Raw genomic sequence first — 22,789 nt, 5'->3', positions numbered from 1 at the left:
GGCCCTGTACGCTTATACACTCATAACTAAGCACGGTTATCATGTAGGTCCTGTGCCATGGGTGTTGCATGTTCTCACACACACACACACTCAGATTCATTAGTCCAGTAGCATGGTCACTAAGCAGTTGATGTATTATCATGTCGTCTCAGGTCATCTATATCCACAGCTGCGTTGTATGCGATTGCCGCTTCTTGTGCTTGTTTTTGTTTGTTTGTGTGTTTGTTTTTTCTCTGCTTGTCTGCTTTCAGGTGCTCCTGGTGGCGCTAAGGCTGGATTCCCCTCATAGGCCATGGATTGTTGTCTGTTTTGTTTTTTACAGGTGTAGCAGCTGGTTGTCTGGTTTTTGTTTCTATTTTTGTTCTGTTTCCTCTTCTTTCCTCTTCTTCTTTCCTTGTCCCCCGGTCCGGTCCGGTTCAGTTCAGTTCATGTCATATATTGTAAACAGAAATAAATAAATGGGCATCAAGGGGAGCTTTACATTTATAAAACTTCCCTTGGCAAAACAAATCTGTTTGGCATCAAAGGTATTCAGACTACAATTCTTCTGACATAATGCTGAACAGGACAAGGGGAAAAAAAAGTAAAGAAGACAGTTCTGCCGAAAGCCAGGGATAGACCTGTTCTAAGTTCTATACTTTTTAAAAGGGGCGTGTTTATCAACTATGGAATTAGAAGATTTACAAAAATGGTCAAGTGCTAGATCTTCATCTGGGATTTTAACAGTGTCATATAACTATTCAACAGATCAGTTAAAAAAAAGCCTGCTCATGGAGATGTTTCAGGATCTGGATACCAAGCGTGGACCTAATGTTTTCATTTTTGCAATTCTGATACAGGCTATTGAGCAGTGATAACTAACACCAAGTTCAGATACTGCGGATTTTCTACCTTTGATTTGTTAAGATTGAGCCAATCAGGGACAACCTTGAAGGATCTCTTTGGTTTTGTAGGATCAGTAATTACCTGAGAAAGGTTGATATTGGTACACACCTTTTTTAGATGATCAGAGGCAGAGTTCAACTTGTTTAAATTAAAATTGCCACACAGAGATTGGGTTTAGGCCACATGCACACAGAATGACATCAACAAATATAAGAAATATTAAACATTTACACATAGATTTTTGAATACATGTAGAGGAATGATACTTTGAAATGTGCTCATTGCGGAGTTATGATCAGTTGAGTAATGAAGGTTGAACTATTCTAGGAAAGAGGTTCTATTCCCAGCATCATGATGGACACTCCTGATATAGAAGGTTTCGCTAACGCATTGGAATTGTTTTACTATTTTCATATGCATGTGCAATGAAGAATTGCTTGCTGCTGATAAATGCAAAGAAGAACAGCTTACACATAGATGCTCACATATAGGCTGCTGAATGCAATGAAGACCTGCTTATCAAGTAAAGTTCAATGTCAATGTGTAATATTCAATTAGGATTTGCAAAACAGTGAAGTTATACAATGAATGGGTCCATAGTCGGTATGAGAAGACTACAGGAATATTTACCTGGGTGTACGTTCAAACAGAGATGAGAAAATTGCGATAAATAATTGTTTGTTTGTTTGTTAGTATGTATAGGAATGTTATGTGTATAAACTGTGTTGAGTTATAGTTACTCAGTAGTGTCTCAGTGAAACAACCGACGGGGGAAGCCTTGCGGTGACAACAAAAGCAGTGTTTTACTGATCAGTCAAGTTGCTCCAGTGTACTCCATACAAACTGGTTGGCTACTGAAGGGATAGAAAATGGGGAATACTTGTTTTAAAGCAAACAAGGAATTAGATGGGAAAAATACATGTTTTAACGGGACATAGACAATATTAAATACTCAGACAGATGGGAGAAGAAGTGTAGTAGGAAATCACAAAATTATTACATAGAATTAGTGAAATCAATTTAAGAATGCCTTTCTGAAGAGCTGTTTACCACAGATGAGCAGCTTTGCGACCAAGCACATTGTAGATCGCTTTACTGCCAAAATGATCTAATTTAATGGATTGGTTTAGACATGCATAACAGCATTTTAAGAACAAAGAGAGAAACAAAAAGGGACAACGCTTCATGGTGGAAGGTGATGTATAAATAACTGTGTATATGATGAAGGGGGTGGCAACACCCATTCCGAAATCCCGCCATTCCGACATCCCGCTATTCCGACATCCCACCATTCCGACATACCACCATTCCGACATACCACCATTCCGACATGCAAACGGCCCACCATTCCGACATCCCACCATTGCGACATCCCGCTATTCTGACGTTCAAATGTCCCACCATTCCGACAAGGCTTTCCGTATAAGGAAATGTGTGTTACTCAACAGGTGAGTCCCTTCTTTCTGTTCATGCAATTTATATGTTTAACACATGTTTATAGACAAGCTTTATTAAAAACACAAAGTCTCGGCAACTGGAGGAGGAGAAGCAGTCCGCGGTGGTTTTCAATCACACACTCCAATGCCACTTGTTTCAACTTCCGAAAATTTAATCCAGGAAAAAAAGGCTTACAAACATGGACCAAAACGGCTCCATAACACTCACAAGAATCCAAAAGAAACGAAAGTTAACTAAAAGAAAGCAAATAAACAGTATGAAGTGGTCAAAATTGGTTTTACGCATGCCTATGTGCGTCTGGCACATGCGTCTTCGGGCTCTCCCACGTTGGTTTGTGGATGAAAGCTATATGTTCATCTCTACATGACATTTACTCCCAGGTGTGACCAGTTAGGTCCTTAAGATATCAACAGGCTGTATAAAGCTACAACCGTTGCGGCTGTGTGTTTGTGCCAAATGCGCAAAGCCCATCCGCGCTTCCCAAAATTGGAGTGAGTACTCATAAATCACGTGAATAACATGAATAAACGTTTTTACTGAATTTTGTTGTGTTTTATACGTTCTATGCTGTCATTTCTCTCTTCTCCTTTTGGCAAGGCAAGGCAGAGTGCTCGCAACTGTGTCCTGTGCAGTAGCCGTGATATCCGTAATTGCAATTATTACTTTTGCATATGATGACAGCGTGCAAAAGACGCATGGGCTCTGTGGAGAGCTCCGCTCCAGCTGGCTGCTGTGACAGCTCACTGACACTGTATTTCTGCTTAATCAGTTTCAGTCTAGCCAGAGTTACATTAATATCTGTATTTTTATATTTGAAATTCAGGGGATTTTGATAATAGATTATTAAAGTTTGTTTGCGAGGCTGTGGCCTCTGCATGTGCAAAGCTTGTGCGCCAAACTTTAGGGCGTATTTGCGCCGGCATATCATTAGTGCAAAATGTTTTGGGTAAAAAATAGGCTATTAAAAGGAACTGTCGGAATGGCGGTATGTTAAAAAAAACAAAAAACATACCGCCATTCCGACCATAGGAGGAAAAAAGTGTCGGAATGGTGGGACGTTTGATAAAAAATTAAGTGTCGCCATTCCGACAATTGGAGACCCATGTCGGAATGGCGAGATGTCGGAATGGCAGCATGTAACCATGATGAAGGAGAGACCATTTGAGCAGCACAGCCATTTCGCAGCACAGGGACAGCAGTCCAAGTTACAGGATCTCCCACGTGGTATCACCTGTCACATTGTGTCAAGGCATCAAAAGAAGAAAAAATCACCAAACTCAAGGACAAAAAGACAAAGACTCCGGTGAACGAAGACAGAGGACTGACAAACCAGAAATACAAAAGGATTCTCGATATCAAGATCCAGAAGAAGAGGCTAACAATGCCACGAACACTTACGATGCTGGGAATGATGCCAGCAATGAACAGAGAAGAAGATTCAGTGTCATCAATCTGCATTACGTGCCTCTAATGAGGGGGTGAATATAGAATCCTCAACGATTACAACGTCTCTGGGAACTGTGACAACAACAAGGTTTAAACCATTTTGATATATATTGTAACCTATTGTCTAAGGAATAGTGCTGAAAATGAGGTAAATCTAATCCACCATTGTCCTTGGTCTTCTGTAGGGTTTTTAAACTAATACGTGGTGGTTTGTTTTTCCACAGAAATTTGGAGATGCATGAATCTAGTGACTTAAACCAAGTAGCAGATGGTTTTATGGGGATCATTGAGAACAAATAGTTAACTTTTGGTAGAATCATCATTTTAATGGATGTAACTCTCCCCATAAGTAATATAGGTAAGGACTTCCAACGAGAGATCGTCCTCTACTGTCTTTAATAATTGCACATAATTTAGCTTTGTTAGCTCTGAGAGCCTGGAGGAAATGTTTATGCCTAAATATCTAATATTTCCTGACTGTAAAGTGATCGCAGGTATATTATGGACCCTACAGTTAATGGGCAGAACTGTGGTCTTAGACCAGTTGATAGAGTAGTCAGAAAGTGCTGAGAATTTATTTATGAGTGTGATCGTGTGACTGAGAGACGTCTGTGAGTTCTGAAGGAAAAGTAATACATCATCAGCATAAAGACTTATTTTATGCTCAATATTTTGGGATTAATTACTCACAAACGGGTAAGAAAAGGTAGTATTGCCAGACCATACATGATCAAAACAGGGAGCGGAGGTGGTTCAGCTGCAAGGTGTGAATGTCTGACTATAGTTTGTAAAAAGCGGGTAAGATAAGGTGCGAATGCCCGACAATGTATGATCAAAAGAGGGAGCGGAGGTTTTCGGCTGCAAGGAGGTCTGAATGTCCACCCAAAATTCCTGAAAAATGGGTAAAAAAAGGGTGCGAATGCCAAACCATACATCATCAAAAGCAGGAGTGGATGTGTTCGGCTACAAGAAGATTTGAATGTCCATCAATAATTGCTTTAAAACATGAAAGAAAATTTTCGAATATCAAACCGCACATGATCATAAGCGGGAGAGGAGTTGTTCAGCTGCAAGAAGGTGTGAATGTCCATCCATAATTACTGAAAAATGGGTAAGAAAAGGTGAAAATGCCCAACCATACATCATCAAAAGCAGGAGTGGATGTGTTCGGCTACAAGAAGGTTTGAATGTCCAACCATAGTTTGTAAAAAGCGGGTAAGAAAAGGTTCGAATGCCCGAACATAGACCATCAAAAGAGGGAGCGGAGGTGTTCCGCTGTAAGAAGGTGTAAATGTCCGACCATAGTTGGTAAAAAGCGGTTAAGAAAAGGTTAAAATACCCGACTGTACACAATCAATAGCGGGAGCGGAGTTGTTTGGCTACAAGAAGGTGTGAAAGTCCGACCACGGTTTGTAAAAAGCGGGTAAGAAAAGGTTCGAATGCCCGAATATATACCATCAAAAGTGGAAGTGGATGTGTTCGGCTGCAAGAAGGTGTGAACGTCCGACCAAAGTTTGTAAAAAGCAGTTAAGAAAAGGTTCGAATATCCAACCAAACATAATCAAAAGCGGGAGCAGAGCTGTTCGACTGCAAGTAGGTGTGAATGTCAGATCATAATTTGCAAAAAGCTGATGAGAAAGGGTGAGAATGCCCGGCTATACACCATCAAATGCGGGAGCGGAAGTGTTCGGCTGTGAGTAGGTGTGAATGTCCGACCATAATTGCTGAAAAATGTGTTAGAAGAGCCTAGAATGCCGGACAATACATCATCAAATGCGGGAGCGGAGTTGTTCGGCTGTGAGTAGGTGTGAATCTCCGAGCATAGTTTGTAAAAAGGGGGTAAGAATAGGTTCGAATGCCCGAACATACACTATCAAAACAGGGAGCTGAGGTGGCTCAGCTGCAAGGTGTGAATGTCTGACTATAGTTTGTAAATAAGGTGCGAATGCCCAACAATTTATAATCAAAAGAGGGAGCGGAGGTTTTCGGCTACAAGAAGGTTTGAATGTCCGACCATAGTTTGTAAAAAGCGGGTAAGAAAAGGTTCAAATGCCTGACTATACACCATCAAAAGCGGGAGCGGAGGTGTTCCGCTGTAAGACGGTGTGAAAGTTCAACCATGGTTTGTAAAAAGCTGCTAAGAAAAGGTTTGAATGCCCGAATATATACCATCAAAAGCGGGAGCAGAGCTGTTCGACTGCAAGTAGGTGTGAATGTCCAGCCATAATTACTCACAAACGGGTAAGAAAAGGTAGTATTGCCAGACCATACATGATCAAAACAGGGAGCTGAGGTGGTTCAGCTGCAAGGTGTGAATGTCTGACTATAGTTTGTAAAAAGCGGGTAAGACAAGGTGCGAATGCCCGACAATGTATGATCAAAAGTGGGAGTGGAGGTCTTCGGCTGCAAGGTCTGAAGGTCCAACCATAATTTCTAAAAACCGGGTAAGAAAAGGCTCGAAAGCCCGACTATACACAATCAAAAGCGGGAGCGGGAGGTTTTCAGCTGCAAATCCTTCACTCAAACCAAGTGAAAACTGCTTTGTCCTTCATATTTATCAATGTCTAGATCGACTTCAACAAAGAACAACACTGGATTTTGCAGTAGAAGAAAGAGAAACACTGAAGGATCAGTAATCCGAGAATAAGCTTATTTTCATACGTTCTGCATGATTTGGGATTTTATGTATAAAATGAATTCCTTCACTCAAACCAAGTGAAAACTGCTTTGTCCTTCATATTTATCAATGTCTAGATTGACTTCAACAAAGAACAACATTGTATTTTGCAGTAGAAGAAATAGCAACACTGAAGGATCAGGAATCCGAAAACAAGCTTATTTTCATACGTTCTGCTTGATTTGGGATTTTGCTATAAAATTAATTCCTTCACTCAAACAAAGTGGAAACTGCTTTGTCCTTCATATTTATCAATGTCTATATCGATTTCAACAAAGAACAAGGCTGTATTTTGCAGTATAGGAAAAAGCAACACTGGAGGATCAGGAATCCGAGAATAAGCTTACTTTCATGAGTCCTGCACGATTTCGGATTTTCCTATAAAATGAATTGCTTTGCTCAAACCAAGTTAAAATTGCTTTGTCCTTCATAGTTATCCATGTCTAAAATGTATCAAGCATAAAGTTCCTCATATTACCCTGAATGAGAAAGAAGCATCCCTTTGGTTGAGCAATACGTTCCTTTTGCGGAGTTATGCATGATTTCGGATTTTGCTATAAAATTCATTCCTTCACACCTTTTTTTTTTCACCGCATTTTATAGATTATGGTTGGAAATTCTCAACCACTCTAATCCGAAGACCTCTCCTCCCGCTTTTGTTAATATATTTGAACTTTAGTTGGACATTCACCCCATTTTGCAGCTAAACCACCTCCGCTCCCTGTTTTGATCATGTATGGTCTGGCAATACTACATTTTCTTACCCGTTTGTGAGTAATTATGGCTGGATATTCACACCTACTTGCAGCTGAACAAAATTTCTCTCGCTTTTAATTATGTTTGGATATTCGAACCTTTTCTTTACTCCTTTTTGCCAACTTTGGTCGGACGTTCACACCTTCTTGCAGCCGAACACCTCCGCTTCCGCTTTTGATGGTATATATTCGGGCATTCGAACCTTTTCTTACCCGCTTTTTACCAACTATGGTCGGACATTCACACCGTCTTACAGCGGAACATCTCCGCTCCCGCTTTTGATGGTGTATAGTCAGGCATTTGAACCTTTTCTTACCCGCTTTTTACAAACTATGGTCGGACATTCAAACCTTCTTGTAGCCGAAAACCTCTGCTCCCTCTTTTGATTATACATTGTCGGGCATTCGCACCTTATCTTACCCGCTTTTTACAAACTATAGTCAGACATTCACACCTTGGTGCTGAACCACCTCAGCTCCCTGTTTTGATCATGTATGGTCTGGCAATACTACCTTTTCTTACCCGTTTGTGAGTAATTATGGCTGGACATTCACACCTACTTGCAGTCGAACAGCTCTGCTCCCGCTTTTGATTATGTTTGGTTGGATATTCGAACCTTTTCTTAACTGCTTTTTACAAACTTTGGTCGGACGTTCACACCTTCTTGCAGCCGAACACCTCCGCTCCCTCTTTTGATGGTGTATGTTTGGGCATTCGAACCTTTTCTTACCCGCTTTTTACAAACTATGCTCGGACATTCAAACCTTCTTGTAGCCGAACACATCCACTCCTTCTTTTGATGATGTATGCTTGGGCATTCAAACCTACTTTTTGCCCGCTTTTCATTAATTTTGGGTGGACATTCACACCTTGTCACAGCCAAACACCTCCGCTCCCTGTTTTGATCATGTATGGTTGGACATTCGCACCTTGTCTCACCCGCTTTTTGCAAACTATGGTCGGCTGTTCACAGCTTCCTCTCCACCATACTTGTATGGTGGGATGTTCACACCCAGTTGCATCCGAAGACCTCCGCCCCCACTTTTGTTGATATTTAGTTGGTCATTCGCAGCTCACCCGCTTTTGGCAAACTATGGCCTTCTTGCAGCCAAACACCTCTGATCTCACTTTTGATAATGTAAGGTTGGGCATTCAGACCTTGCTTCACCTGCTTTTCACCAAATAAAGTCGGACATTCACACCTTCTTGCAGCCGAACACTTCCGCTCCACCTTTTGGTGTTCTATCACACCTTTTTTTCACCGAATGTTATAGATTATGGTTGGAAATTCTCAACCACTCTCATCCGAAGACCTCTCCTCCCGCTTTTGTTAATATATTTGAACTTTAGTCGGACATTCACACCTTCTTGCAGCTGAACCACCTCCGCTCCCTCTTTTGATGGTGTATGTTTGGGCATTCAAACCTTTTCTTACCCGCTTTTTACAAACTATGCTCGGACATTCAAACCTTCTTGTAGCCGAACACATCCACTCCTTCTTTTGATGATGTATGCTTGGGCATTCAAACCTACTTTTTGCCCGCTTTTCATTAATTTTTGATGGACATTCACACCTTGTCACAGCCAAACACCTCCGCTCCCTGTTTTGATCATGTATGGTTGGACATTCGCACCTTGTCTCACCCGCTTTTTGCAAACTATGGTCGGCTGTTCACAGCTTCCTCTCCACCATACTTGTATGGTGGGATGTTCACACCCAGTTGCATCCGAAGACCTCCGCCCCCACTTTTGTTGATATTTAGTTGGTCATTCGCAGCTCACCCGCTTTTGGCAAACTATGGCCTTCTTGCAGCCAAACACCTCTGATCTCACTTTTGATAATGTAAGGTTGGGCATTCAGACCTTGCTTCACCTGCTTTTCACCAAATAAAGTCGGACATTCACACCTTCTTGCAGCCGAACACTTCCGCTCCACCTTTTGGTGTTCTATCACACCTTTTTTTCACCGAATGTTATAGATTATGGTTGGAAATTCTCAACCACTCTCATCCGAAGACCTCTCCTCCCACTTTTGTTAATATATTTGAACTTTAGTCGGACATTCACACCTTCTTGCAGCTGAACCACCTCCGCTCCCTGTTTTGATCATGTATGGTCTGGCAATACTACCTTTTCTTACCCGTTTGTGAGTAATTATGGCTGGACATTCACACCTACTTGCAGCCGAACACCACCTCTCTCGCTTTTGATGATGTATGGACCGGCATTCTTACCTTTTCTAACACATTTTTCAGAAATTACAGTCGGAGATTCACACCTACTCACAGCCGAACAACTCCGCTCCCGCATTTTATGGTGTGCAGTCGGACATTCTCACCCTTTCTCATCAGCTTTTTGCAAATTATGATCTGACATTCACACCTACTTGCAGTCGAAAAGCTATGCTCCCGCTTTTGATTATGTTTGGTTGGATATTCAAACCTTTTCTTAACTGCTTTTTACAAACTTTGGTTGGACGTTCACACCTTCTTGTAGCCGAACACATCCACTCCTGCTTTTGATGATGTATGGTTGGGCATTCGCACCTTTTTTTTACCCATTTGTCAGGAATAATGGGTGGACATTCACACCTTCTTGCAGCTGAACACCTCCTCTCCCACTTATGATCATGTGCGGTTTGATTTTCGAAAATTTTCTTTCATGTTTTAAGCAATTATTGATGGACATTTAGACCTTCTTGCAGCTGAACACCTCCGCTCCTGCTTTTGATCATACCTTGTCAGGCATTCGCACCATGTCTTACCCGCTTTTTACAAACTTTAGTCGAACATTTACACCTTTTTGCAGCCGAACACCACCTCTCTCGCTTTTGATGATGTATGATCCGGCATTCTTTGCTTTTCTAACACATTTTTCAGCAATTATGGTCGGACATTCACACCTACTCAGAGCCGAACACCTCCGCTCCCGCATTTGATGGTGTATAGTCGGGCATTCTCACCCTTTCTCATCAGCTTTTTGCAAATTATGATCTGACATTCACACCTGCTTTTAATAATGTATGGTTGGGCATTCGCACCTTTTTTTACCCATTTTTCAGGAATTATGGGTGGACATTCACACCTTCTTGCAGCTGAACACCTCCTCTCCTTCTTATGATCATGTGCGGATGATATTCGAAAATTTTCTTTCATGTTTTAAAGCAATTATTGATGGACACTCAGACCTTCTTGCAGCTAAACAGCTCTGCTCCCGCTTTTGATGGTGTATAGTCGGGCTTTCGAGCCTTTCCTTCCCGGTTTTTACAAATTATGGTTGGACATTCAGACCTTCTTGCAGCCGAACACCTCCGCTCCCTCTTTTGATCATACATTGTCGGGCATTCGAACCTTTTCTTACCCGCTTTTTACAAACCATGGTTGGACTTTCACACCTTCTTGTAGCCGAACAACTCCGCTCCCGCTATTGATTGTGTACAGTCGGGTATTTTAACCTTTTCTTACCCGCTTTTTACCAACTATGGTCGGACATTCACACCTTCTTACAGCGGAACACCTCCGCTCCCTCTTTTGATGGTGTATGTTCGGGCAGTCAAACCTTTTCTTACCTGCTTTTTACAAACTATGGTCAGACATTCAACCCTTCTTGGAGCCGAACACATCCACTCCTGCTTTTGATTATGTATAGTTAGGCATTCGCACCTTTTCTTACCCATTTTTCAGTAATTATGGGTGTACATTCACACCTTCTTGCAGCCGAACACCTCCGCTCCCTCTTTTGATCATACATTTTCGGGCATTCGCACCTTTTCTTACCCGCTTTTTACAAACCATAGTTGGACTTTCACATCTTTTAGTAGCCGAACAACTCCGCTCCCGCTATTTATTGTGCACAGTCGGGTATTTTAACCTTTTCTTACCCACTTTTTACCAACTATGGTTGGACATTCACACCTTCTTACAGCGGAACACCTCCGCTCCCTCTTTTGATGGTGTATGTTCGGGCAGTCAAACCTTTTCTTACCTGCTTTTTACAAACTATGGTCAGACATTCAAACCTTCTTGTAGCCGAACATATCCACTCCTGCTTTTGATGATGTATGGTTGGGCATTCGAACCTACTTGTCGCCCGCTTTTCATTAATTATGGGTGGACATTCACACCTTGTCTCAGCCAAACACCTCCGCTCCCTGTTTTGATCATGTATGGTTTGACATTCGCACCTTTGCTTACCCTCTTTTTATACTGATTGCTCAAGATTAAGTTGTTCTTTCTCAAACTACAAAATTTTTTTAATTGTTGAAACTTGATTTGAAGTGGATAAATAAGGAAGACAAACAGTTTTAAGTCAGGCTGATAGCAATTAATTTTATAGCAAAATCTGTATTTCGTCATTTGTCGAGAGATGCTTATTGCTGAAGAAGTTCTTTCTCATTCTACAAAGTACAACGTTGTTTATCATTGAAACTTGATTAGACATGAATAAATATGAAGGACAAAGCAGTCTTAACTTGGTTTGAGTTAAGGAATTCGTTTTATAGGAGAATCCGAATTCGTGCATAACTCGTAAAATAGAGCTTATTTTCGGATTCCTAAAGAATGAGTCTGGTTCTTTCTCATAATACAAAGTTTGTTGTTTATTGTTGAAACTTCATCAGACCGTTAGATATAGTCGGACTCACCTCGACGCACGGCTTGGGATCTGGAACCAGTACTCTTGAGAGGGGTTGGACTCTCTTCCACTCTGGAGTTGCCCGTGGTGAGAGGCGCAGAGCAGGTGTGGGCATACTTATTGCCCCCCGGCTGTGTGCCAGTACATTGGGGTTTACCCCAGTGAACGAGAGGGTAGCCTCCCTCCGCCTTGGGTGGGGGGACGAGTCCTGACTGTTGTTTGTGCCTATGCGCCAAACAGCAGTTCAGAGTACCTACCCTTTTTGGAGTCTCTGGGGGAGGCACTGGAGAATGCTCCTACCGGAGACTCCCTCATTCTGCTGGGGGACTTCAATGCTCACGTGGGCAATGACAGTGAGACCTGGAGGGGTTTGATTGGGAGGAACGGCCCCCCCGATCTGAATCAGAGTGGTGTTATGTTGTTGGACTTCTGTGCCAGTCATAGACTGTCCATAACGAACACCATGTTCAGGCATAAGGGGGTCCATATGTGCACTTGGCACCAGGACACCCTTGGCCGCAGTTCGATGATCGACTTTGTGGTTGTATCATCGGACTTGCGGCCGTATGTCCTGGACACTTGGGTGAAGAGAGGGGCGGAGCTGTCAACTGATCACCACCTGGTGGTGAGTTGGCTCCGCTGGTGGGGGAGGATGCCGATCAGACCTGGCAGGCCCAAACGTATTGTGAGGGTCTGCTGGGAGCGTTTGTCAGAATCCCCCGTCAGAAGGAGCTTTAACTCCCACCTCCGGCAGAGCTTCAACCATATTTGAGGTGGGGGACATTGAGTCCGAATGGGTCATGTTCCGTGACTCCATTGCCGAGGCAGCTGGTCGGAGTTGTGGCCGTAAGATGGTCGGTGCCTGTCGTGGCGGCAACCCTCGAACCTGCTGGTGGACACCAGTGGTGAGGGAAGCCGTCAAGCTGAAGAAGGAGTCCTATCGGGTCTTTTTGGCCAGTGGGACCCTGGAAGAAGCTGATAGGTACCGACGGGCCAGACGGGCCACGGCTTCGGAGGTTGCTGAGGCAAAAACTCGGGCCTGGGAGGAGTTCGGTGAGACCATGGAGAACGATTTCCGGACGGCCTCGAAAAGATTCTGGTCCACCATCCGGCGTCTCAGGGGGGGGGGAGCGGCTCACAGTCAACACTGTTTACAGTGGGGACGGGGCTTTGCTGACCTCAACTAGGGATGTTGTGAGTCGGTGGGGGGAGTACTTCGAGGAACTCCTCAATCCTACCAACACGTGCTCGGAAGAGGCAGAGTCGGAGAGCTCGGAGACGGGGCCTCCCATTTCTGGGGCTGAGGTTGCCGAGGTGGTTAAAAAGCTCCTCGGTGGCAAGGCCCCGGGGGTGGATGAGGTCCGACCTCAGTTTCTCAAGGCTCTGGATGTTGTAGGGCTGTCTTGGCTGACACGCCTCTGCAGTATCGCGTGGACATCGGGGACAGTGCCTCTGGACTGGCAGATTGGGGTGGTGGTCCCCCTCTTTAAAAAGGGGGACCGGAGGGTGTGTTCCAACTATAGGGGTATCACACTCCTCAGCCTCCCTGGTAAGGTCTATTCGGGGGTATTGGAGAGGAGGATCCGTCGGATAATCGAGCCTCGGATTCAGGAGATGCAGTGTGGCTTTCGTCCTGGCCGTGGAACAGTGGACCAGCTCTATACCCTCGGCAGGATCCTGGAGGGTGCATGGGAGTTCGCCCAACCAGTCTACATGTGTTTTGTGGACTTGGAGAAAGCGTTCGACCATGTCCCTCGTGGAGTCCTGTGGGGGGTGCTCCGGGAATATGGAGTGCCGGACCCCTTGATAGGGGCCGTTCGGTCTCTGTATGACCGGTGCCAGAGTTTGGTCCGCATTGCCGGCAGTAAGTCGGATACGTTTCCGGTGAGAGTTGGACTCCGTCAGGGCTGCCCTTTGTCACCGATTCTGTTCCTAACTTTTATGGACAGAATTTCTAGGCGGAGCCAGGGCGTTGAGGGTGTCCCATTTGGCGACCTCAGAATCGGGTCTCTGCTTTTTGCAGATGATGTGGTTCTGTTAGCGTCGTCAGGCCGTGACCTTCAGCTCTCACTGGAGTGATTCGCAGCCGAGTGTGAAGCGGCTGGGATGAGAATCAGCACCTCCAAATCCGAGACTATGGTTCTCAGCCGGAAAAGGGTGGAATGCTCTCTCCGGGTCGGGAATGAGATCCTTCCCCAAGAGGAGGAGTTCAAGTATCTCGGGGTCTTGTTCACGAGTGACGGACGAATGGAGCGGGAGATTGACGGGCGGATCGGTGCGGCCTGCAGTGTTGCAGGCTCTGCACCGACCCGTCGTTGTGAAGAGGGAGCTGAGCCAGAAGGCGAAGCTCTCTACTTACTGGTCAATCTACGTTCCCATCCTCACCTATGGTCACGAGTTGTGGGTAGTGACCGAAAGAACAAGATCGCGAATACAAGCGGCCGAAATGGGTTTCCTCCGCAGGGTGTCTGGGCTCTCCCTTAGAGATAGGGTGAGAAGCTCAGTCATCCGGGAGGGGCTCAGAGTAGAACCGCTGCTCCTCCGCATTGAGAGGAGTCAGATGAGGTGGCTCGGGCATCTGGTTAGGATGCCCCCTGGGCGCCTCCCTGGGGAGGTGTTCCGGGCACGTCCCACTGGGAGGAGACCCCGGGGGAGACCCAGGACACGTTGGAGAGACTATGTCTCTCGGCTGGCCTGGGAACGCCTCGGGGTCCCCCCGGAAGAGCTGGAGGAAGTGGCCGGGGACAGAGACGTCTGGGTTTCTCTGCTCAAGCTGCTGCCCCCGCGACCCGACCCCCGGATAAGCGGCAGATGATGGATGGATGGATGGATATATCCTCCACCAACCAGACTTACAACCCCCGACTAGGGTAGCAGAATTTCTAAGCATCTGTACCCCAAAACTACTATCAAAAATATATAAATTATTGTCTAAGATAGATGACACAATGTCTCTTCCATCCTCAAAATGGGAGGCAGATTTATCCATCAGTTCTGGTCATAGCTTCTAACCACAAATATGTTTGAACACCTTCATAAAGACTCGAAATCCTAATTTACAGCTCATACAATACAAAATCCTTCATAGAACACACTATACAGGACAAAGGATGTTCAGGATGGGTCTAACACACTCAAACATCTGCTCACATTGCACAGATAACACACCTGATGATTATGCACACGCTTTGTGGTTTTTCTGCGCCTGTCCAGAAGTTCTGGCTTGAAGTCTGTGAGGACCTATCAACATGGCTAAAGTGTAGCATCCCTGCATGCCCCACACTGTGCATACTGGGTGACTTAGACAACATCAACATGGAAATTAACTCAGCACACATGGTTGTCACAGTGTTATGTATCGCAAAGAAAACTATTCTCATGAACTGGAAAGCGAAGAACAATCTGTGTATTAACCAGTTTAGAAATTTTCTTTTAGATTATATTAGCATGGAAACAATGTCTGCCTCCTCAAAACATCAATTGGCTGAATTTCATTCTCTCTGGTCCCCTCTGATTAGTTTTATCACATAGTGGTGGTGGTGGGTTGCTGGGTGATGGTGGGTCTCAGGCCCGGGCTGCTGCGACTGGTGTGACCGGGTGGGGTGGTATCCCCATACCCCTCTCCCTTCTGGCTCCTGTACACAGCACACACTCACACATGAAGGGTTTTGGGGGCGTGTGTGTTCGGTGGGGTGTAGTGGATGGGGCCACGTAGGTGGTCCCCTTTGGTTGCACTCTGCAGTTCCCTGCCCCTGTTTTAATTACACCTTAGACATTACTACTTATCAAACACACTCACACACACACATTAGGTCTTGGGGGGTGGTTACACTGAGTGGCATCTGGTGGGCGGGGCTCTTTGGGTATGTAGGCTGCCCAGAGTGCCGCGCTCCCAGTTCTACAAGTTTGGCTGCCCCTCAATTTTAATTGCTCACTATTAGAAAATATTGAAGAGCCAGAAGGGTGAGGGGAGGGGCCTTCTTCGCACACCCCTGCTTCCTGGTGTCTGCTCGGGGCAGGAGGGGCCAGGAGGATTAATTAATTGTTCTGCTGGTTCGGGGTCTGTGGTGGCTGGGGGGTTGCTGGCCTCCTGGTGTGCCCGCTGCACTACACCCCAGCAGAGTCGAGGGAGGTAGGATGTGTGGATGTGTGGATGTATGGGACGTGAAAGTGTGTGTGGTAATGATTGGGCCTGGATCTGGGACTTGCTGTCGCCTGGCCTGCCTGTGTTTCTCCCGATGGGGCATCAGCGTTGCCTCTCCCCACTGCTCGCGACTTCACCCACCTGTGGGCACGTCTTGACTCCCAGGGCACTTGGCCAGGGGCGCTGGGGCAGGCGCTGACCCACTTTGTGGCTGTCTGGGGCGCTTGGCCCTCCTGGGTATTGGGTGGGGCCTCTGCCGGGGGGTTTGGGGGCGCTCGGGCTCCTGGGGCCCAGGTCCAGTGCACGGCCCATGTCTGGGCGGCTGGGGCCTGGCGGGGTCGGTGGGCTGTTACCCCTGGTTCCCGGAGTGCCTCTGCCCTATGCTTATGGGGGCTCTTTCCGGGGGCTTCCTCTGCAGTCTTCTGGGTGGATGCGTGGTTGCCCCTGCGGTGGGCTGCCTGGGTTCTGTGCTCTGTGGGGGCTGCTGGTGGCCTGGGTCTTGTGGCCCTCTCTGCCTGCTTCTGATTGCATGGGGGGGGGGGGCTGTGGATTGTGGCCCTGTACGCTTATACACTCATAACTAAGCACGGTTATCATGTAGGTCCTGTGCCATGGGTGTTGCATGTTCTCACACACACACACACACAGATTCATTAGTCCAGTAGCATGGTCACTAAGCAGTTGATGTATTATCATGTCGTCTCAGGTCATCTATATCCACAGCTGCGTTGTATGCGATTGCCGCTTCTTGTGCTTGTTTTTGTTTGTTTGTGTGTTTGTTTTTTCTCTGCTTGTCTGCTTTCAGGTGCTCCTGGTGGCGCTAAGGCTGGATTCCCCTCATAGGCCATGGATTGTTGTCTGTTTTGTTTTTTACAGGTGTAGCAGCTGGTTGTCTGGTTTTTGTTTCTATTTTTGTTCTGTTTCCTCTTCTTTCCTCTTCTTCTTTCCTTGTCCCCCGGTCCGGTCCGGTTCAGTTCAGTTCATGTCATATATTGTAAACAGAAATAAATAAATGGGCATCAAGGGGAGCTTTACATTTATAAAACTTCCCTTGGCAAAACAAATCTGTTTGGCATCAAAGGTATTCAGACTACAATTCTTCTGACATAATGCTGAACAGGACAAGGGGAAAAAAAAGTAAAGAAGACAGTTCTGCCGAAAGCCAGGGATAAACCTGTTCTAAGTTCTATACTTTTTAAAAGGGGCGTGTTTATCAACTATGGAATTAGAAGATTTACAAAAATGGTCAAGTGCTAGATCTTCATCTGGGATTTTAACAGTGTCATATAACTATTCAACAGATCAGTTAAAAAAAAGCCTGCTCATGGAGATGTTTCAGGATCTGGATACCAAGCGTGGACCTAATGTTTTCATTTTTGCAATTCTGATACAGGCTATTGAGCAGTGATAACTAACACCAAGTTCAGATACTGCGGATTTTCTACCTTTGATTTGTTAAGATTGAGCCAATCAGGGACAACCTTGAAGGATCTCTTTGGTTTTGTAGGACCAGTAATTACCTGAGAAAGGTTGATATTGGTACACACCTTTCAGAGGCAGAGTTCAACTTGTTTAAATTAAAATTGCCACACAGAGATTGGGTTTAGGCCACATGCACACAGAATGACATCAACAAATATAAGAAATATTAAACATTTACACATAGATTTTTGAATACATGTAGAGGAATGATACTTTGAAATGTGCTCATTGCGGAGTTATGATCAGTTGAGTAATGAAGGTTGAACTATTCTAGGAAAGAGGTTCTATTCCCAGCATCATGATGGACACTCCTGATATAGAAGGTTTCGCTAACGCATTGGAATTGTTTTACTATTTTCATATGCATGTGCAATGAAGAATTGCTTGCTGCTGATAAATGCAAAGAAGAACAGCTTACACATAGATGCTCACATATAGGCTGCTGAATGCAATGAAGACCTGCTTATCAAGTAAAGTTCAATGTCAATGTGTAATATTCAATTAGGATTTGCAAAACAGTGAAGTTAAACAATGAATGGGTCCATAGTCGGTATGAGAAGACTACAGGAATATTTACCTGGGTGTACGTTCAAACAGAGATGAGAAAATTGCGATAAATAATTGTTTGTTTGTTTGTTAGTATGTATAGGAATGTTATGTGTATAAACTGTGTTGAGTTATAGTTACTCAGTAGTGTCTCAGTGAAACAACCGACGGGGGAAGCCTTGCGGTGACAACAAAAGCAGTGTTTTACTGATCAGTCAAGTTGCTCCAGTGTACTCCATACAAACTGGTTGGCTACTGAAGGGATAGAAAATGGGGAATACTTGTTTTAAAGCAAACAAGGAATTAGATGGGAAAAATACATGTTTTAACGGGACCCAGACAATATTAAATACTCAGACAGATGGGAGAAGAAGTGTAGTTTTGTAGGAAATCACAAAATTATTACATAGAATTAGTGAAATCAATTGAAGAATGCCTTTCTGAAGAGCTGTTTACCACAGATGAGCAGCTTTGCGACCAAGCACATTGTAGATCGCTTTACTGCCAAAATGATCTAATTTAATGGATTGGTTTAGACATGCATAACAGCATTTTAAGAACAAAGAGAGAAACAAAAAGGGACAACGCTTCATGGTGGAAGGTGATGTATAAATAACTGTGTATATGATGAAGGGGGTGGCAACACCCATTCCGAAATCCCGCCATTCCGACATCCCGCTATTCCGACATCCCACCATTCCGACATACCACCATTCCGACATACCACCATTCCGACATGCAGACGTCCCACCATTCCGACATCCCACCATTGCGACATCCCGCTATTCTGACGTTCAAATGTCCCACCATTCCGACAAGGCTTTCCGTATAAGGAAATGTGTGTTACTCAACAGGTGAGTCCCTTCTTTCTGTTCATGCAATTTATATGTTTAACACATGTTTATAGACAAGCGTTATTAAAAACACAAAGTCTCGGCAACTGGAGGAGGAGAAGCAGTCCGCGGTGGTTTTCAATCACACACTCCAATGCCACTTGTTTCAACTTCCGAAAATTTAATCCAGGAAAAAAAGGCTTACAAACATGGACCAAAACGGCTCCATAACACGCACAAGAATCCAAAAGAAACGAAAGTTAACTAAAAGAAAGCAAATAAACAGTATGAAGTGGTCAAAATTGGTTTTACGCATGCCTATGTGCGTCTGGCACATGCGTCTTCGGGCTCTCCCACGTTGGTTTGTGGATGAAAGCTATATGTTCAGCTGTAATGTCATGTAAAAACAATCTCTACATGACATTTACTCCCAGGTGTGACCAGTTAGGTCCTTAAGATATCAACAGGCTGTATAAAGCTACAACCGTTGCGGCTGTGTGTTTGTGCCAAATGCGCAAAGCCCATCCGCGCTTCCCAAAATTGGAGTGAGTACTCATAAATCACGTGAATAACATGAATAAACGTTTTTACTGAATTTTGTTGTGTTTTATACGTTCTATGCTGTCATTTCTCTCTTCTCCTATTGGCAAGGCAAGGCAGAGTGCTCGCAACTGTGTCCTGTGCAGTAGCCGTGATATCTGTAATTGCAATTATTACTTTTGCATATGATGACAGCGTGCAAAAGACGCATGGGCTCTGTGGAGAGCTCCGCTCCAGCTGGCTGCTGTGACAGCTCACTGACACTGTATTTCTGCTTAATCAGTTTCAGTCTCGCCAGAGTTACATTAATATCTGTATTTTTATATTTGAAATTCAGGGGATTTTGATAATAGATTATTAAAGTTTGTTTGCGAGGCTGTGGCCTCTGCATGTGCAAAGCTTGTGCGCCAAACTTTAGGGCGTATTTGCGCCGGCATATCATTAGTGCAATATGTTTTGGGTAAAAAATAGGCTATTAAAAGGAACTGTCGGAATGGCGGTATGTTAAAAAAAACAAAAAACATACCGCCATTCCGACCATAGGAGGAAAAAAGTGTCGGAATGGTGGGACGTTTGATGAAAAATTAAGTGTCGCCATTCCGACAATTGGAGACCCATGTCGGAATGGCGAGATGTCGGAATGGCAGCATGTAACCATGATGAAGGAGAGACCATTTGAGCAGCACAGCCATTTCGCAGCACAGGGACAGCAGTCCAAGTTACAGGATCTCCCACGTGGTATCACCTGTCACATTGTGTCAAGGCATCAAAAGAAGAAAAAATCACCAAACTCAAGGACAAAAAGACAAAGACTCCGGTGAACGAAGACAGAGGACTGACAAACCAGAAATACAAAAGGATTCTCGATATCAAGATCCAGAAGAAGAGGCTAACAATGCCACGAACACTTACGATGCTGGGAATGATGCCAGCAATGAACAGAGAAGAAGATTCAGTGTCATCAATCTGCATTACGTGCCTCTAATGAGGGGGTGAATATAGAATCCTCAACGATTACAACGTCTCTGGGAACTGTGACAACAACAAGGTTTAAACCATTTTGATATATATTGTAACCTATTGTCTAAGGAATAGTGCTGAAAATGAGGTAAATCTAATCCACCATTGTCCTTGGTCTTCTGTAGGGTTTTTAAACTAATACGTGGTGGTTTGTTTTTCCACAGAAATTTGGAGATGCATGAATCTAGTGACTTAAACCAAGTAGCAGATGGTTTTATGGGGATCATTGAGAACAAATAGTTAACTTTTGGTAGTATCATCATTTTAATGGATGTAACTCTCCCCATAAGTGATATAGGTAAGGACTTCCAACGAGAGATCGTCCTCTACTGTCTTTAATAATTGCACATAATTTAGCTTTGTTAGCTCTGAGAGCCTGGAAGAAATGTTTATGCCTAAATATCTAATATTTCCTGACTGTAAAGTGATCGCAGGTATATTATGGACCCTACAGTTAATGGGCAGAACTGTGGTCTTAGACCAGTTGATAGAGTAGTCAGAAAGTGCTGAGAATTTATTTATGAGTGTGATCGTGTGACTGAGAGACGTCTGTGAGTTCTGAAGGAAAAGTAATACATCATCAGCATTAAGACTTATTTTATGCTCAATATTTTGGGATTAATTACTCACAAACGGGTAAGAAAAGGTAGTATTGCCAGACCATACATGATCAAAACAGGGAGCGGAGGTGGTTCAGCTGCAAGGTGTGAATGTCTGACTATAGTTTGTAAAAAGCGGGTAAGATAAGGTGCGAATGCCCGACAATGTATGATCAAAAGAGGGAGCGGAGGTTTTCGGCTGCAAGAAGGTCTGAATGTCCACCCAAAATTCCTGAAAAATGGGTAAAAAAAGGGTGCGAATGCCAAACCATACATCATCAAAAGCAGGAGTGGATGTGTTCGTCTACAAGAAGATTTGAATGTCCATCAATAATTGCTTTAAAACATGAAAGAAAATTTTCGAATATCAAACCGCACATGATCATAAGCGGGAGAGGAGTTGTTCAGCTGCAAGAAGGTGTGAATGTCCACCCATAATTACTGAAAAATGGGTAAGAAAAGGTGAAAATGCCCAACCATACATCATCAAAAGCAGGAGTGGATGTGTTCGGCTACAAGAAGGTTTGAATGTCCGACCATAGTTTGTAAAAAGCGGGTAAGAAAAGGTTCGAATGCCTGAACATAGACTATCAAAAGAGGGAGCGGAGGTGTTCCGCTGTAAGAAGGTGTAAATGTCCGACCATAGTTGGTAAAAAGCGGGTAAGAAAAGGTTAAAATACCCGACTGTACACAATCAATAGCGGGAGCGGAGTTGTTTGGCTACAAGAAGGTGTGAAAGTCCGACCACGGTTTGTAAAAAGCGGGTAAGAAAAGGTTCGAATGCCCGAATATATACCATCAAAAGTGGAAGTGGATGGGTTCGGCTGCAAGAAGGTGTGAACGTCCGACCAAAGTTTGTAAAAAGCAGTTAAGAAAAGGTTCGAATATCCAACCAAACATAATCAAAAGCGGGAGCAGAGCTGTTCGACTGCAAGTAGGTGTGAATGTCAGATCATAATTTGCAAAAAGCTGATGAGAAAGGGTGAGAATGCCCGGCTATACACCATCAAATGCGGGAGCGGAAGTGTTCGGCTGTGAGTAGGTGTGAATGTCCGACCATAATTGCTGAAAAATGTGTTAGAAGAGACTAGAATGCCGGACAATACATAATCAAATGCGGGAGCGGAGTTGTTCGGCTGTGAGTAGGTGTGAATCTCCGAGCATAGTTTGTAAAAAGGGGGTAAGAATAGGTTCGAATGCCCGAACATACACTATCAAAACAGGGAGCTGAGGTGGCTCAGCTGCAAGGTGTGAATGTCTGACTATAGTTTGTAAATAAGGTGCGAATGCCCAACATTGTATAATCAAAAGAGAGAGCGGAGGTTTTCGGCTACAAGAAGGTTTGAATGTCCGACCATAGTTTGTAAAAAGCGGGTAAGAAAAGGTTCAAATGCCTGACTATACACCATCAAAAGCGCGGAGCGGAGGTGTTCCGCTGTAAGACGGTGTGAATGTCCGACCATAGTTGGTAAAAAGCAGGTAAGAAAAGGTTAAAATACCCGACTGTACACAATCAATAGCGGGAGCGGAGTTGTTCGGCTACAAGAAGGTGTGAAAGTCCAACCATGGTTTGTAAAAAGCTGGTAAGAAAAGGTTCGAATGCCAGACAATGTATGATCAAAAGAGGGAGCGGAGGTGTTCGGCTGCAAGAAGGTCTGAATGTCCAACCATAATTTGTAAAAACCGGGAAGGAAAGGCTCGAAAGCCCGACTATACACCATCAAAAGCGGGAGCAGAGTGGTTCAGCTGCAAGAAGGTCTGAATGTCCATC

Source organism: Leuresthes tenuis, unplaced genomic scaffold (assembly GCF_036924035.1).
Source record: "Leuresthes tenuis unplaced genomic scaffold, fLeuTen1.0.hap1 SCAF_3, whole genome shotgun sequence".
In the NCBI taxonomy this organism is placed as follows: domain Eukaryota; kingdom Metazoa; phylum Chordata; class Actinopteri; order Atheriniformes; family Atherinopsidae; genus Leuresthes; species Leuresthes tenuis.
The sequence above is the reverse complement of the archived record's forward strand: the minus strand, read 5'-3'. Positions refer to the sequence as shown.